Source organism: Apodemus sylvaticus, chromosome 14 (assembly GCF_947179515.1).
Source record: "Apodemus sylvaticus chromosome 14, mApoSyl1.1, whole genome shotgun sequence".
In the NCBI taxonomy this organism is placed as follows: Eukaryota; Metazoa; Chordata; class Mammalia; order Rodentia; family Muridae; genus Apodemus; species Apodemus sylvaticus.
Window position 1 is genome coordinate 82,874,095 of NC_067485.1, and position 14,990 is coordinate 82,889,084.

Below are 14,990 nucleotides of genomic sequence, written 5' to 3' on the forward strand. Positions count from 1 at the left end.
TGACTATCAACAAATTGAGAAAAATACAGATTTTAAATAAATATATTCATTATTTTTTAGGCATGTCAAACAACAAACCTCATAATGTGTGATGGAGTTTCTGGATATCATGAGGTAGTTTTGCCAATTCTCATTGTCTTAAGTATAAAAGACTTACCATCCCAGCACTAAATTTTACTTCAAATGATGTTTAATTAATTATGGAAACTTATTGAAAATAATTGTGAAAGTCTTTAAAAGACTAGGATAATCAGTACTCTGTAAAAATAGTTTCAATATTAGAAGTTCCGGGCCAATTTTATTTTGTGTAAGCCCCTTACTTACCTTGGAAATTATGTGGGTAGTTTTGAAAAAAAATCATGAAATTATAGCATCTATGATTTGTTTGTATCATAAAGGTAACACATCCTGAGTAAGGTAACCCAATCACAAAAGAACACTCATCGTATGTACTCACTGATAAATGGATATTAGCTAGAAGCTTGGAATACCCAAGATACAATTCTCATATCAAATGATGCCCAAGAAGGAGGAAGAACAAAGTATGGATCCTTGGGTCCTTTGTAGAAAGGGGAAAAAATACTCACAAAAGGAGCTGCAAAGACAAAAATTGAGCAGAGTCTGAGGGAAAGACCATCCAGAGACTACCTCACCCAGGGATGCATCCTATATACAGTTACAAAACCCAGACACTATTGTAGATGCCCACAAGTGCTGGCTGACCAGAGCTGGATATAGCTACCTCCTGGGTGGCTTTCCTAGTGCATGAAAAAATACAGAGGGGGTCACTCTCATCCAGCCATTGAACTGAGCACAGCGTCCCCAATGGGGGAGCTAGAGAACGGACCAAGGAGCTGAAGTGGTTTGCAGTGCCATAGGAGGAACAACAATATTAGTCACCCAGTACTCCCAGAGCTCCCAGGGACAAAACCATCAACCAAAGAGTACACATGGAGTTATACATGGCTCCAGACACATCAGCAGCAGAGGATGGTCTTGTTAGACACCAAAGGGAGAAGAGGCCCTTGGTCCTGGAAAGACTTAATGCCATAGTGCAGAGGAATACCAGGACAGGGAAGCAGGGAGGGCTGATTGGGGAAGAGAAGATGGTTTATGGGATTTTCAGGGAAGGGGGAGAACCAGGAAAGGGGACAACATTTGAAATGTAAATAAAGAATATACCTAATTTAAAAAAAGATAATGCATATATACCATATGATCTTAACACGTAAAACTAATCTTAGTTTAATATGGAAATAAAACTTCATATCAAAAAAACAAAATTCTTAGACAAAAATACACAGTCACACTCAAAATTGAATGATCCTGACTGTATACTATAACCAATAGATAAACAAATTTCTCTAGTTGTTTCAAGATTTGCTTATCATTTCAATTTTATTTAGAAATTTTAAATATGAGATAATGATGACAAGAAATAGGAGAAACATTTAAGGAAGCAGAAATAAATTAGCCTTAAACTTAGACAAGATAAGGTCACAAAATGTCCTTCTGTTGCTTCTAATACTTTGGTCATTACATAAGCCAAAAGAGTATTCTAACACTTGGTCATTGCATAAGCCAGAGAGGCAGGTGGTCTGTGTGTTTGACTAGTGGCCTGGATTCACCATATGGTGAGTAAACTTTCCTTTCTTGTCATTCACCAATCCCTTAGTTCTCATGTGTCAGCTGTTTTGTAGATAGCGGAGTGCTCAACTGGCATTTGGCCAACAAGGACAATCATTTTAAGCTGCACATAGAAATAAAATATTCATATAAAACCCATTAACACATGATGTAGTTGACTCTAGAGATCATTAAGAATGATCCATTGGGCAAGTTACCTCCACAGGAGGTGTTTCAGTATCTGTGATGTGCTTCCTTATTCAAATGTCCAATTAGGATGGGATACTGCTCTACTTTCCTATTGATCACATTTTCCCTGGTGAAAACCTGAATAGGTATCCAGATGTAAATATTATATAATCTTAGAATATATAATTAGGTTATATTTTTCTCACATACATATCACTTTAAACGAGTTGCTTTCTTTAGCTTTTACTTTCGAAGCATGAACTACTTCCAGCTGAGTGAATTCATTTCCTCTGAGAAAAACACATAATGATAATTATATCAAATTATATCTTAAAAGAAATTAAAACTTCCGTCAGTTTGAAAATATGAATTCTTAAATGATTTCCTCCTGATCGGTGGACAAAATGCAGAGTATTTAAAAGCTGATATTGAGCCGGAAGATGCACTTATAATGGCATTGTGGCTATCACCAATACACGTCTTGAGTTCGTGGCTCGTTGGATATTTCCCATTTTGTGTATTCACAATGACTAGTGTAGATACTGACAGAGTCATCTATAAGCATATAATCTATTAAATAAAGAAAGTGTAGCAAACTTGATTAGCGTTGGTATAAGGCTGGGTTTCTTTCCCACATTTATGTGGGATGTCACATTGACATCTCGCTGACATCAACTTACTGGCTCACAGACCACCTTCCTGTTGGTAACCTGTGGAGTCTGTGAGGAAAGGCAAAGGGAAAAGAAAGTGTTTAGGTATGTGGAGGTCTCTAAATAATCACAGTGCTCACATAAGCCTCAAGAGAAGATTCCAATATCTCCAAGGTTTGGTCTAAGAATTTAAAAATAAAATAGCAAAAAATTGGATGAATGACCATTCCACCAAATGGTTGATATGTACTAACTTATTAGATAGTTATCCCATTGGTGGTTATTTTTTATTTCATTTTTTATCGAGATCATCTATTGCTATCATTTCTGTTATTTAATCTGGTATATAAATAATGTGTGTATACAGTTAATTCATATATACATTAATATTATATGCATACAGACACATTATATATATTTACATTTACTATATATAATATATTTATTTTTGCTGACAAAAATACCTGACAAAAATCAATCATTAATTATCGTATTCTTGACAGCAATATCTAGAATTCTGAAAATGCATATGCGATTATCCTTTAACTTAAAAGGACAAAATGAGGTTGTTCAGAAAAATTATAATCCCTTGTAAAAATTATAATGATATATTTGAGGACCGATCTTGTATAGAATTTGCATATTTCTACAATATCTATTAAGTTATGAATTGATGAAATCTTAGAATTCCGTGAAGCTGCTGCTGTTATAATTTTACACCTCACGATGGTTACTTATTTTGAATTCCAGTGTGTTTTGGGGAAACGTCTCCAAACTCAATTCAAAGATAGAATTTGCAAAGGGACCTACTGGCTGCTCACGAAATGAACTGGAAAATTGGGTCAATTAACAGACTAATTCAGGGTAGATTTTCTCACAATACCTATAATATGAAAGTTGGTTTTTATATGACTTCTAAAGTATAGAATCTGTGGTACAGTGTAGGTCCAGTCCTTCCTGTAACCTGAGTTTAATTTTATTTTCCCACAATTTCTTTCCAACAGTAGACTTAAGACCTTTGCAAATTCTAAGTTCCAGTGCCCCCCAAAAGTAACATCTCAGTAGACTCATAACTTTAACATTTTACTCAATGGCTCTACATTTTGGAATGGGTGAGACATATATCCAGACTCTTCTTTCTATAGTATCTATCTACGAATACTTAACTATGAAAATGCATTATGAACCATGTTTTCAAGCCCATCAACCTCTTTTATTAATTAATCAAATAAAGCATGGCATGCATTTAATACTTTCATTACAGTTTATTAATTTGTAAACATTACTGATAATGCTCCTTATATATTTTATTTTTTATTAGATATATTCATTATTTACATTTCAAAAGTTGTCCCCTCCCCTGAAAATCTCATAAGCCATCCCCCTTCCCCAATCAACCCTCCCCCACTTCTCCGTCTGGTATTCCTCTACACTATGGAATCAAGTCTTTCCAGGATCAAGAGCCTCTCTTCTTGTTGTCTAGCAAGACCATCCTCTGCTGCCTATGTGTTTAGGGCCATGGGTAACTCCAAGTGTACTCTTTGGTAGATGGTTTTGTTCCTGGGAGCTCTGGGAATACTGGGTGATTCATATTGATGTTCCTCCTGTGGTGCTGCAAACCCCTTCAGCTCCTTGGATCCCTTCTCTAGCTCCCCCATTGGGGACCCTGTGCTCAGTTCAATGGTTGGCTGAGAGTGTCCAACTCTGTATTTGTCATGTACTAGGAGAGTCTCCCAGGCAAAAGCTATATCCAGCTCTGGTAAGCCAGCACTTGTGGGCATCCACAATAGTGTCTGGGTTTTGTAACTGTATATAGGATGGATCCTTAGGTAGGGTAGTCTCTGGATGATCTTGCCCTCAGACTCTGCTCCACCTTTTGTCCCTGTATCTCCTTCTGTGGGGATTTTTTTCTCCTTTCTACAAGGATCCATACTTCGTTCTTCCTCCTTCTTGGCCATCATTTGATATGTGAATTGTTTCTTGGGTATTCCAAGCTTCTAGGCTAATATTCACTTATCAGTGAGTGCATACCATGTGCATTCTTTTGTAATTGGGTTACCTCACTCAGGATGATTTTCCAGTTCCATCCATTTGTCTAAGAATTTCATGAATTCATTGTTTTTAATGCCTGAATAGTACTCCACTGTGTATATATACCACATTTTCTGTATCTGTTCCTCTGTCAGGCGACATCTTGGTTATTTGAGCTTCTGACTATTATAAATAGGGATACTATAAACATAGTGGAACATGTGACCTTATTACATGCTGGGGAATCCTCTGGATATACGCCCAAAAGTGTTATAGCAGGGTTCTCTGGTAGTATTATGCCCAGTTTTCTGAGGAACCACCAAACAGATTTCCAGAGTGGTTGTTGAACCAGCCTGCAGTCCCACCAGCAGTGAAGGAGTGTTCCTTTTTCTCCACAACCTCTCCAGCACTTGCTGTCTCTTGAGTTTTTTATCTTAGCCATTCTGACCAGTGTGAGGTGAACTCTCAGGGTTGTTTTGATTTGCATTTCTCTGATGACTAAGGATGTTGAACATTTCTTTAGGTGCAGCTCGGCCATTCGATATTCCTCAGGTAAAAATTCTTTGTTTAGCTCTTTACCCCATTTTTAATATGGTTATTTGGTTCCCTGGAGCCTAACGTCTTGATTTCTTTGTATATATTGGGTATTAGCCCTCTGTCTGATGTAGGGTTGGTAAAAATCTTTTCCCAATTTGTTCATTGCCGTTTTGTCCTATTGACAGTGTCCTTTGCCTTACAGAAACTTTGTATAATTTAAAACAAAGGTATTATATTATTTACACATGATCACAGGCATAGCAGCTTCACAGAACTTTTAGCAAACCACGTATCTATTTTTCTGTTATTGAAGGGTGGATAAACAGAGGTATTCATGAAATAAAGCAAAGTACTTGCCTGTTTGGTAGGTCCATAAGCATTTTAAAAGTTGTTGATATATGTATCTATATATAGAGAGAATTCACATACAGGAATCTAATATACATTAGAAATTAAAATTATTATATACTATATATAAGAAATTATATATTTTAGAAATTAAAATTATTGTATGATTCGATCTTTCTTATCAGAATAGCTATCATCAAGAAATCAAGTGATAAGAAACCATAGCCAAAATGTGAGAAATGAGGAACAATCATTTACTGTTGGCAGGAATGCAAAGTTGTGCAACTAGTTTCTGATTTGACTTTAGAGCCATGCCCAAGAGGAGGTTGTAGTGGTACTGCAAATCTTGCAAATTCTGTGATTATGGTGATCATAGTCCCTAAAGGCTGTCATTCTTGTATTGACTTACAAAGGGACAGGGTGTCAAAATAACAACTAAGCATGTATAATTGGTTTATGTCCAGTGATCACAGCTCCTGTTAGCCATGGTCTGAGGATCTTCTTTTTATATTGGGCTAATGATCAATGAAGAGATTTATGTCAATGTGCTGTGTATGTAACTTGTTGAGTATCTAGTTTAAATATGTGCATCTGTATCAGCAATATGAAGCCCGAGGAAGATATTACAGAGGATGGCAGAAAGAATGTTGAGAACTAGAAGATGGCAAGGCATGTTATACAATGCTCTTCTTGATGTGGCCTCCATAAATCCACAGTATCAGTGGCTAACTGTACAACACTGGACCCATCAGTATTTTATAATGATTGTCAGAGAGACTCATAAGTCCCCATTCCTTCCAGAGACACTACAGATAATTAAAAGTTTTAAGAGGTGGGAAGTACTATGTTTCAGTAGCTGGTACATTACTGCTGCTCAAGCAATTAACTACAAATTCATCATCATGCAGGTTCCCTCAGTTACATGTAGGTGGATACACACAGACATGAAAGCATATGGGAAACTTGAGGAAAAGAGGAGATGGGGGTTAGGGGGGGCGGGTGACACAGAGAGGACAAAGGGGAGGCTTTGACTAAATAACACTATGTGTAAAAATCTAAAACAGTAAATAGAAAGAATGCTAAATAACAATAAACACCCCTTTAGTGACCCTTTAAGATAGATAGAGGCACAGAATGCCATATCTGGATATTTATCATTTGGTAATTTTCCAATCATAGAAAATATAATTGCATAGCCCGGAGGACAGCTTTTACTTTTCTCTTGTGGTTTATTTTCTTTCCCGGTGCTCTGAGAAGGAAGACCATAAGTGTTGAAAAGGAAATTAGGGTAGAACTGATGTCTGAAAGATTCCACATGGACATGAGGACAATAAAACCCCCTGTAAGGACCAGGCATCCAAAAGTCTACCGGTGTGGTGCACCTATGGATGCCTGTGGGGTTGTTAAAGGTACTTTTCCACTTGTTCATTGTGATATTTTAATTCTGGGGTACTCTCTTCAGAATGCCCATCCAAAGTGGAACTTTCATGGATTATTTACCACAGCAACAATCTGAATCTCTGTGTATAACCAGTTCCTATGCATACCTACCACTTTCTAACATTACTGAAAATAAGATTTTTTCTTTTTCTAATTACTATAGTATGTTTTACATTTATTGTTTATTTTTTCTTTGAACTTGGAATCAAATTTTAATTTGTAGTTTAGATAGCATTCCATCTGTTCATAGTATTATTTGAGTGTTCATGCTAGGTGACTGAATTATAATTATATGAGGTCATTGAATTGCATTGGGGTTCTACATAGGGATCAGAAGATCAAATTAATAGAGAATTTAGTCATAACAACTGAATCTGAGTTGGTTACGGGGACCCTGTATCTAATTAACTAAGTTGTTAATAATCAAATAGGTTATTTTATATTAATTAAAATTGAATATTTTTATGTGTTATTTCAATGTTTTTGTCAGTGCTGCCTATCTTGCTGGCTGGATTTGTTTATTTTGTTGTTGTTGTTGTTGTTTTGTTGTTTGAGGCAAATCTCATATGTCCTAATCTGGCCTCAAACTCAGTATATATATCTGAGGAGAATGACCTTGAACTTCTTCTGTTTCAGAGGTCTGGGACTACGCAAATGCACCAACATGTCTGGTTTATGTGATGCTGCAATAGAACCCAGAACTTCATCCATTTGAGGCAGAGACTCTGCCACCTGTTCTTCACTCCCAGCCCTGTTACCTGGAATTCATCCAATGCTTTCTGGTTCTAGAGGCATGCTAATGTGTGAATCACTTCCCATTTAATTTTTCTTTGTTTTGTTTTATTTCTTTCACTCAAATAAACTCTATTTATCAATAGCGTTTTACCTCATTAGTCTAAAGAATTTTCCAATACAGTCAAGAATCACTTGTTAAACATGAAATGGATTTGGAAATGTTTATTTTGTATGAAACCTGCATATTTTTCAAAAATAGGTCCATCTAAGCAGAGTTATATTATAATTCAGATTATTGTTTGCTTCAATTGAACGAGTGTGCTTTAATTAAGTATAAATCTAATTTGGTTCTATTGTCTCCAACACGCCTGGAAATTCTATTTCTTATAAATTGAAATTGGCTTGTGAGGACTTGTAAATTATCATGTATTTGAATTAGAGTCTGTTAGTTTATACCTAACGTAGTAAGTTACACTGGAGACAAAGATAACACATCAGAAAACAACAGTGGATGTTACAATGCATTGTTTCTGAACTTGGAAATAACATCAAACTTCTTTTTGTTCCTATAGTAAGTTGGATAACTGAACAAGTACCTCACAAGGCCTTCATTATTATGCCTGACAGCCCTGGAAGTTCCTCAACACAGACCATCTGGCGTAGGATTGTGCATGGCAGTTTGCAGAGCTCTCTTCTGTGTGCAGCTTTTGACATTCTGCCAGTCTTGCCCAGGTGTGCAGAGTATCTACCAGGGCAATGTGTCTTTTCCATGGTGAGAATCTCTTTAGACTTCCCTTGGCTCTCAGAGTGTCTGCCGTGCTAACTTAGAGGCTTGGCTTACTTATCTCGCATCCTGATTGACATTTTTGGCTCTAAAAAATCATCACATAGTTTTACTCCCTGCGATGGTAGTTGCAAGATATTTTGATTTCCATTGTTTCTATTAAAATATCACAAGACTTTATGCTTTCTAATAGTTCCTTAGATCATGTTTATAAAAAAGTATAAAACTGTGAATTCCTATTTTATTTTTACTTTAATTTTATTTGTCTCTGAGAGAAGTTTCATATTGTTAACTCTGGTCTTAAACTTGATATGTAGCTCTGAATTAACCTTAGAGGTTTTAAAATTAAAATAATCATAAATCTTTATTATGAAAAACCTAAGAAATGACAATCATCACACAACAAAATGAACCAGACCAAAGTTGACACACCCAGTGAAATTCCATGCAGTTAGCAGAGCTGCTCCGAACCTATGGGGCTTCACTTTGGATTTTACTCCTCTGTTATCCATTTCATTTTTATTACAGATCCAACACCATCATCTAACAAACCTAAGACAAAGTCGAACTCTTTACATTCTCTTTCACGACTCAAGTGTCCTTTACCGGTATTCAGCTCTTCATCATTACTCAATACTTACCCTTTCTTGCTCTTCTGTACAATGTTAAACGTACTTGATATGCACGTTTAATATCTACACAGATATATAATAATACACAGATATAAATATGTATTAGGCTGGGATGTTCATATGAGATAGAACATGAATTATTTTTTTTTCTTTCTGGGATCATGTGATCTTATTTAATATTATATATTCTAAATCCACTAATTTCCTTGAAATTTTTGTTATTTTATTTTTCTTTAGTGCTATATATTTTTTTGTGTTGTTTGCTTGGTTGTGATACAGATTTTACTATATAATTCCAATTGGCCTGGGACCCCTTAGTTGAACCATGCTGTCCTCAAGCTCACAGAGATATACCTGTCTCTGCCTCTCAAGTTCTGGGATTACAGGAATGTGCAACCATGCCTGAATTTGAACTTCATCTACCTCTCAAGTGCTATGATAACACACATGTGTCATCACTCTGGATTATGTGCTGTAGAAGGTCAAATCATGTCTTCCTTTATACTAGGCACATACTGTACAAAGTGTGCTAACTCCCAGATACATCCATTTTATTTTTGAACTCAATTTTATATTGAGAGGTGATGCCAATCAAAATGTGAGGAAAATATTAAGAATTTTGGCTATATAATATTAATATTTAAGGGATTCAATAAAACATTCACGTGTATGCTTGTGTTTGAATACATGTATGCGCATATGCCCCTGTATGTATACATGTATATCTTTGATCTCTTTCACTTACTATCTTCTATAAGTAAAAGCAAAATAATTTTATAGATATTTCACCATTTTCCTTATATGGTCTTATTAATTTTATCAGTTATAATAATATATTTTAGGGATAATTAACCTGATGTATATTATGTCTGGAGAACAAATTTAGTTGTGAAAGAGAATAGATTATTTTCTGTTATGGGACCAACTCACAGTTAGAGATTGAACTGAACCAAACCACAAAACAAAACAAAAGAAAACTCTGCTCTGACAATGGTATACTTCAGGAAAGAATCCATCCTTGATAATCATTCTACATAAAATCTCATCACAGTTTTTATGTCTCATACATACAAATTTTGTGAAAGTTTTGAAACACAAAGGAGAGTGTCTATATAAAGTACAAATTTAAATTGCTTCTGAGAAAATGAAAAGAAGGAGACATTCAGTTTTTCTTAGAACACTGAAATGTTTTCTCACCTCACTTTTCTTTGCTTCATATCTCAAACCTTCATTTCCTAAGTAGACTACATTCTATCCTTTCAAGCTCAAACCAGTAATAATCAAGCAAAGAGAATCCATAGGTGACAGTATGTTCAACTTAATTTCAATATGTATGTTTGCATTATTTTATATTCCCACTCTAATATTAGAAAATAATGGGGAATTCAACATCACAAACTTCTCATGATAGATTATGAGTATCTAAGGGATTACATGTAGCTTGGAAGAGTTGAGCTATTTAGATATACAAGTTATTTTCTAGGCTATTTCACTATTCTTGAGTCAATGGCCATTCCACTTTAGTCACCACAACAAATAAATATTGACTCCTGGAATTTCCATTCATTACTTTGTCTTGATTCCACAGCATGGTGCAAAACACAGATGTCAACTTCTGGATCAATTTCGCCAATGTGAATATCATACTTAGCAGACATTTCACACCGAACTTATGGACACTGCAAAAGCCACAGTTTCTTTTTCTTTTTGCAAAAATTGAAATAGAGAAAGGTCATGACCATCCCTTTTCTTTTTATCAAATCAATTATGCTAACTAAATAGATTCTCTGTCTGTCTGTCTGTCTGTCTGTCTGTCTCTGTCTGTCTCTGTGTATCTCTGTGTGTCTCTGTCTGTCTCTGTCTGTCTCTCTGTCAGTCTCTGTCTCTGTCTGTCTCTGTCTCTCTGTCTCTCTGTCTCTCTGTCTCTCTGTCTCTCTGTCTCTCTCTCTCTCTCTCTCTCTCTCTCACACACACACACACACACACACACACACACACACACACACACACACACGGGGAGAGTGAGAGATAGAGAAAGGCAGAGAGACACAGAATGTTAAGGAAAGACATATATTGGCTCACATCACTAAGGCTCTTAGATCAAAGTATCCCAGGCTCACTGGGCCTAGGCTTAAAGGGAATGAAGTCTTGTTCAGCATGTTGATTGCCTTCACCTTCCATACACTCTGTTGGTATTTGGGTTTGGGGGACTGGATCTGACCCTGTACCCCTGACCGGCTTGGAACTCACAGAAATCCTCCTGTCCATTTTCCCACAGACCCTTCTTTACCTTATACCAGATATCCTCCAACAGAGATAAGCCATCCATACAAATGACATTTGGAAAGTCATGTCTATGCCGCCAACAAATTACATGAATGAGTTTTATTGCTGTCAACAATGGACAACAGAATCAGAATTATTTGTGAGTAATTTCCCTTGTAGTTCAAGTCCTTAAGTAGGGTGGTTTAATTGACTGATACCACAGTTAGTTGCAGAGGGACCTAGAAAGAGCAAACTACCTTGGGTACCATATTCCACGATGACATAATTAGGCTGAAATGTTGAGTAAATATTGTTTCCAGAGGAAGAATGAATGAAGCCTGGCTGTTCTAGCCAGTCCCTAGTTATATCTTGATGTTACACTTTGAGCTTACTCTAGAAGTGAGGACTGCAGGTGAGAAAAGGGAAGTATGTTGTTTTCATATAACCCAAAGAACTGTTTAGAACATGTGAATCCATAAAGATCGGTCCACATGGTGACTTGCTTCTTCTTTTTTTTTTTATTTTATTTTTTCACACATTATTATTTTTTTATTCTATGTATTCTTCATTTATATTTCAAATGGTTTCTCATTTTCTGGGTCCCCACTCCCTGCAAGTGCCATAAGCCCTCTTCCCTCCCCCTGTTCCTCCATCAACTCCTTCCCACTTCTAATAACCTAGAAACTTGGAATAGCCAAGAAATAATCCACATATAAAATGATGTCCAAAAAGAACAGAGGAGTGGCCCCTGGTTCTGGAAAGACTCAGTGCAACAGTATAGGGGAATACCAGAACAGGGTGATTTGCTTCTTTAATACATAACAAAATAAAGTAGCAGGACTTAAAATTAGTTTCTCTTGCCAGGAAATAGATCATCCCCAAACTCTAAATTACTTCCTAACTATATTTGCATATGTATTTAGGCATGTGTCATAAAGGAGGAATGAGTTCAGCTATTTTCCATCATCAATTCTAATCCCTTTCTGTTCGTACTGTTTGTGCTAAGACACAAATTTACATAATCTCTGTGGTTCAGTGAATGTCCTACAGATCCATTTACAGAAACAGAGTAGATATCTATTCTTTCATGTGTCTTCTACCTTTTCCAGCTCGAATACATTCATTGGCCTTGTGCATTGGCAAAGCTTTGCCACATTGTACATGATTGGCTTTGAACCCTGTCTTAACTCCAATGATTCTGAGCTCATGCAGTAGGCAGGAAATGCATGGCCATTCTCCTCCTAGCCAAGTGCTTGCTAGGTATAACCCTACTTATATTTTTAGGTCATATATGATTGGTTGTTTGGGGGGAATATGATTGTAGACTCAACACATCCCACTAATCTACTGAAGACACTTTGGAAATAAAGCAGATTTCAAATAACTGTGTATCTTCCCAGACCCATCCATGATCCTTCCAATACTTTCAGACTATAGATGAATGGAAAAATAAACAGGTTTTGTTTTTTGGGAGCAGAAGGATCAGCACCTTCTCTGCTTGGACCAAAAAACTTGTGTAGTGGGAACTATCTTTTGGATGTTGAATGAAAATTCTAAAAACACCTGGGGTATCATATAATTTTTCTTGTGTGCATGTGTACATTTATGTGCACACATGTGTGCAGAGATATACAGTTGTGCAGGCTTGACACATATATAAAGATGCATGTGTAGGTTTACATATATGGGAAAGCATGTGTGTGTGTGTGTGTATGTATGTATGTGTGTGCAAAATGCATGCATGTGCAGATGTAAGTTGTAGAATAATTTCCCGAGTCATTTCTTAGACATTGTCTAACTGTTCTCTTTTCTTTGAGACAGCATCTCTCACCATCCTGGAACTCACAACAAAGTCTATTGTGGCTAGCCATCAAGTTCCAGAAATCCACTACTCTCTCTCATGGGTTCTGGGATTACAAGCACATGCTTGTATGTGAGTTTTGGATATGTGTTCTGAGGCTTGAACTCAGGTCCTCGAGCTTTTGAGTCAAGTACATTATGAGCTAGCTGAGCTATTTTCATAGCTTGTAGCATCAAACCTTATCACAAGAAAATCTTTAGAGTTTTCACACTAAGAACATAAAAACATTTCTAGTTATAAACTGAACAAAATAGCATTTATATTTACACAAGCACATGCTCACTTAAAGACATGGCAAAGAGTATAAATATGGTTCTGAATCTACTAGGTGTGTTTGGGAATCTCTGAAGCAAAGGACAGAGTGTCAAGGCCTTCATTATTCAGTGGGGTTTTGTCTCTGCAGAAAGTCTACAAACTTAAGGAATGATGGAACATCAGCAGTCTGGTTGCAGTTGTGAGAAAGGGATGAATTGCCTGAAAAATTAGACAGCAAGACAGGAGCTAGCAGTCTGTTCACCTCTGATTTATTAACATTATGTCAGGATTTGTGTATCTCAGTCTATTTCTTATTTGAGTTTTGGACATTTTGAGGGATAACACTAATTTTACAATTGCCTAAATATATTTATAAAGAAAATACCCTGTGGTTTAAAAGCACATAACTCATAGGAGCATTTATTTTGCATAATAGTCATTGCTTGCCTCAGAATTCTTTTTTATTCTGTATATATACTGTTTCTGAACAACTACTCAGTTATATACTTTATGCAACTAATTCTGATCACACATGTTGGCTCTGAGCATATATCCTAAAATTATGTCTTTCTGGAGTTTTCTATTGACAACTATAGGAAATATCCCCCTTGGTTTACCTTCAATGAACAAGTTCCAAATGATGTTGCTAAATTTCATTTATTCTACTACCTTACCTACCATCATATTTAATGACACGAGACATGTTCTTTCTGTATCACATAAGCTCCTCAGGACAGTCAAAGTGAAAAGTCTGGAAAATTTCACAGCATTCATTCAAAAGTGAATGAACTAAAAATTATACCACACAGTTTGTTATTTCATGAATTTAAATACCAAATACATCTAACCAGATTGATGGTTTGATGTAATAGTTGTGACAAGTAGTTCAGGGCATGGGGATGGAAAAGAACCCCTTCTCAGATCCTTGTGTCTACTCATCATGATCATCTGAGCACTATTAATGAAATTCACTCCTAATGAGAAAAAGTCATGATGTCAGTAACCAAACACTGTATTAGAAATCAGAGCCCACATATCTTCATAAGTTAACAGCAAAGAAAAGCATAAATATGTATCAATGTACTGATACATATTTATACATTTTCTACTTCTTTCTATCAGTCAACCAAATCCGTTTTATATTTACTTTGTCAACATCCTCATGCTTGCCCATGTAGGTGATAAAAGGAAATGTGTCATTGTTTTCATTGAATGATTGAAAAAGATATGAAATTATAGCTAAAAGTGCTACATTGTGTCAAGGTTTATGAGTTCTGTTATGTGTAGTTCTATAGCCAGGACAGATGGCATATCTATCACATATAGCAAGGTAGAGTAAAGCTGTATGGAATTTGTAAATCCTGAACAACTATATAGGCAGTTTGTATTGTATAATCTAAGTTATGACATTCATGTAAGAAGTTGTACATCAGCTTAGTGAACTTGGCCAGATGGATGTGTCTGGTTTAAAGGTCCTCAACTATTCTCAACAGTCACTAACTCTATTGCCCATATGCAGTTAGAGTTTAGAGATTTCTTTAGGGTCCTCATCAACCAAGGTTTATTTTAGGAACATGAGTTGAAATAACTATTGGTTTTAATTTTATGCATCAGATCAGCATTAATATAACAACTTT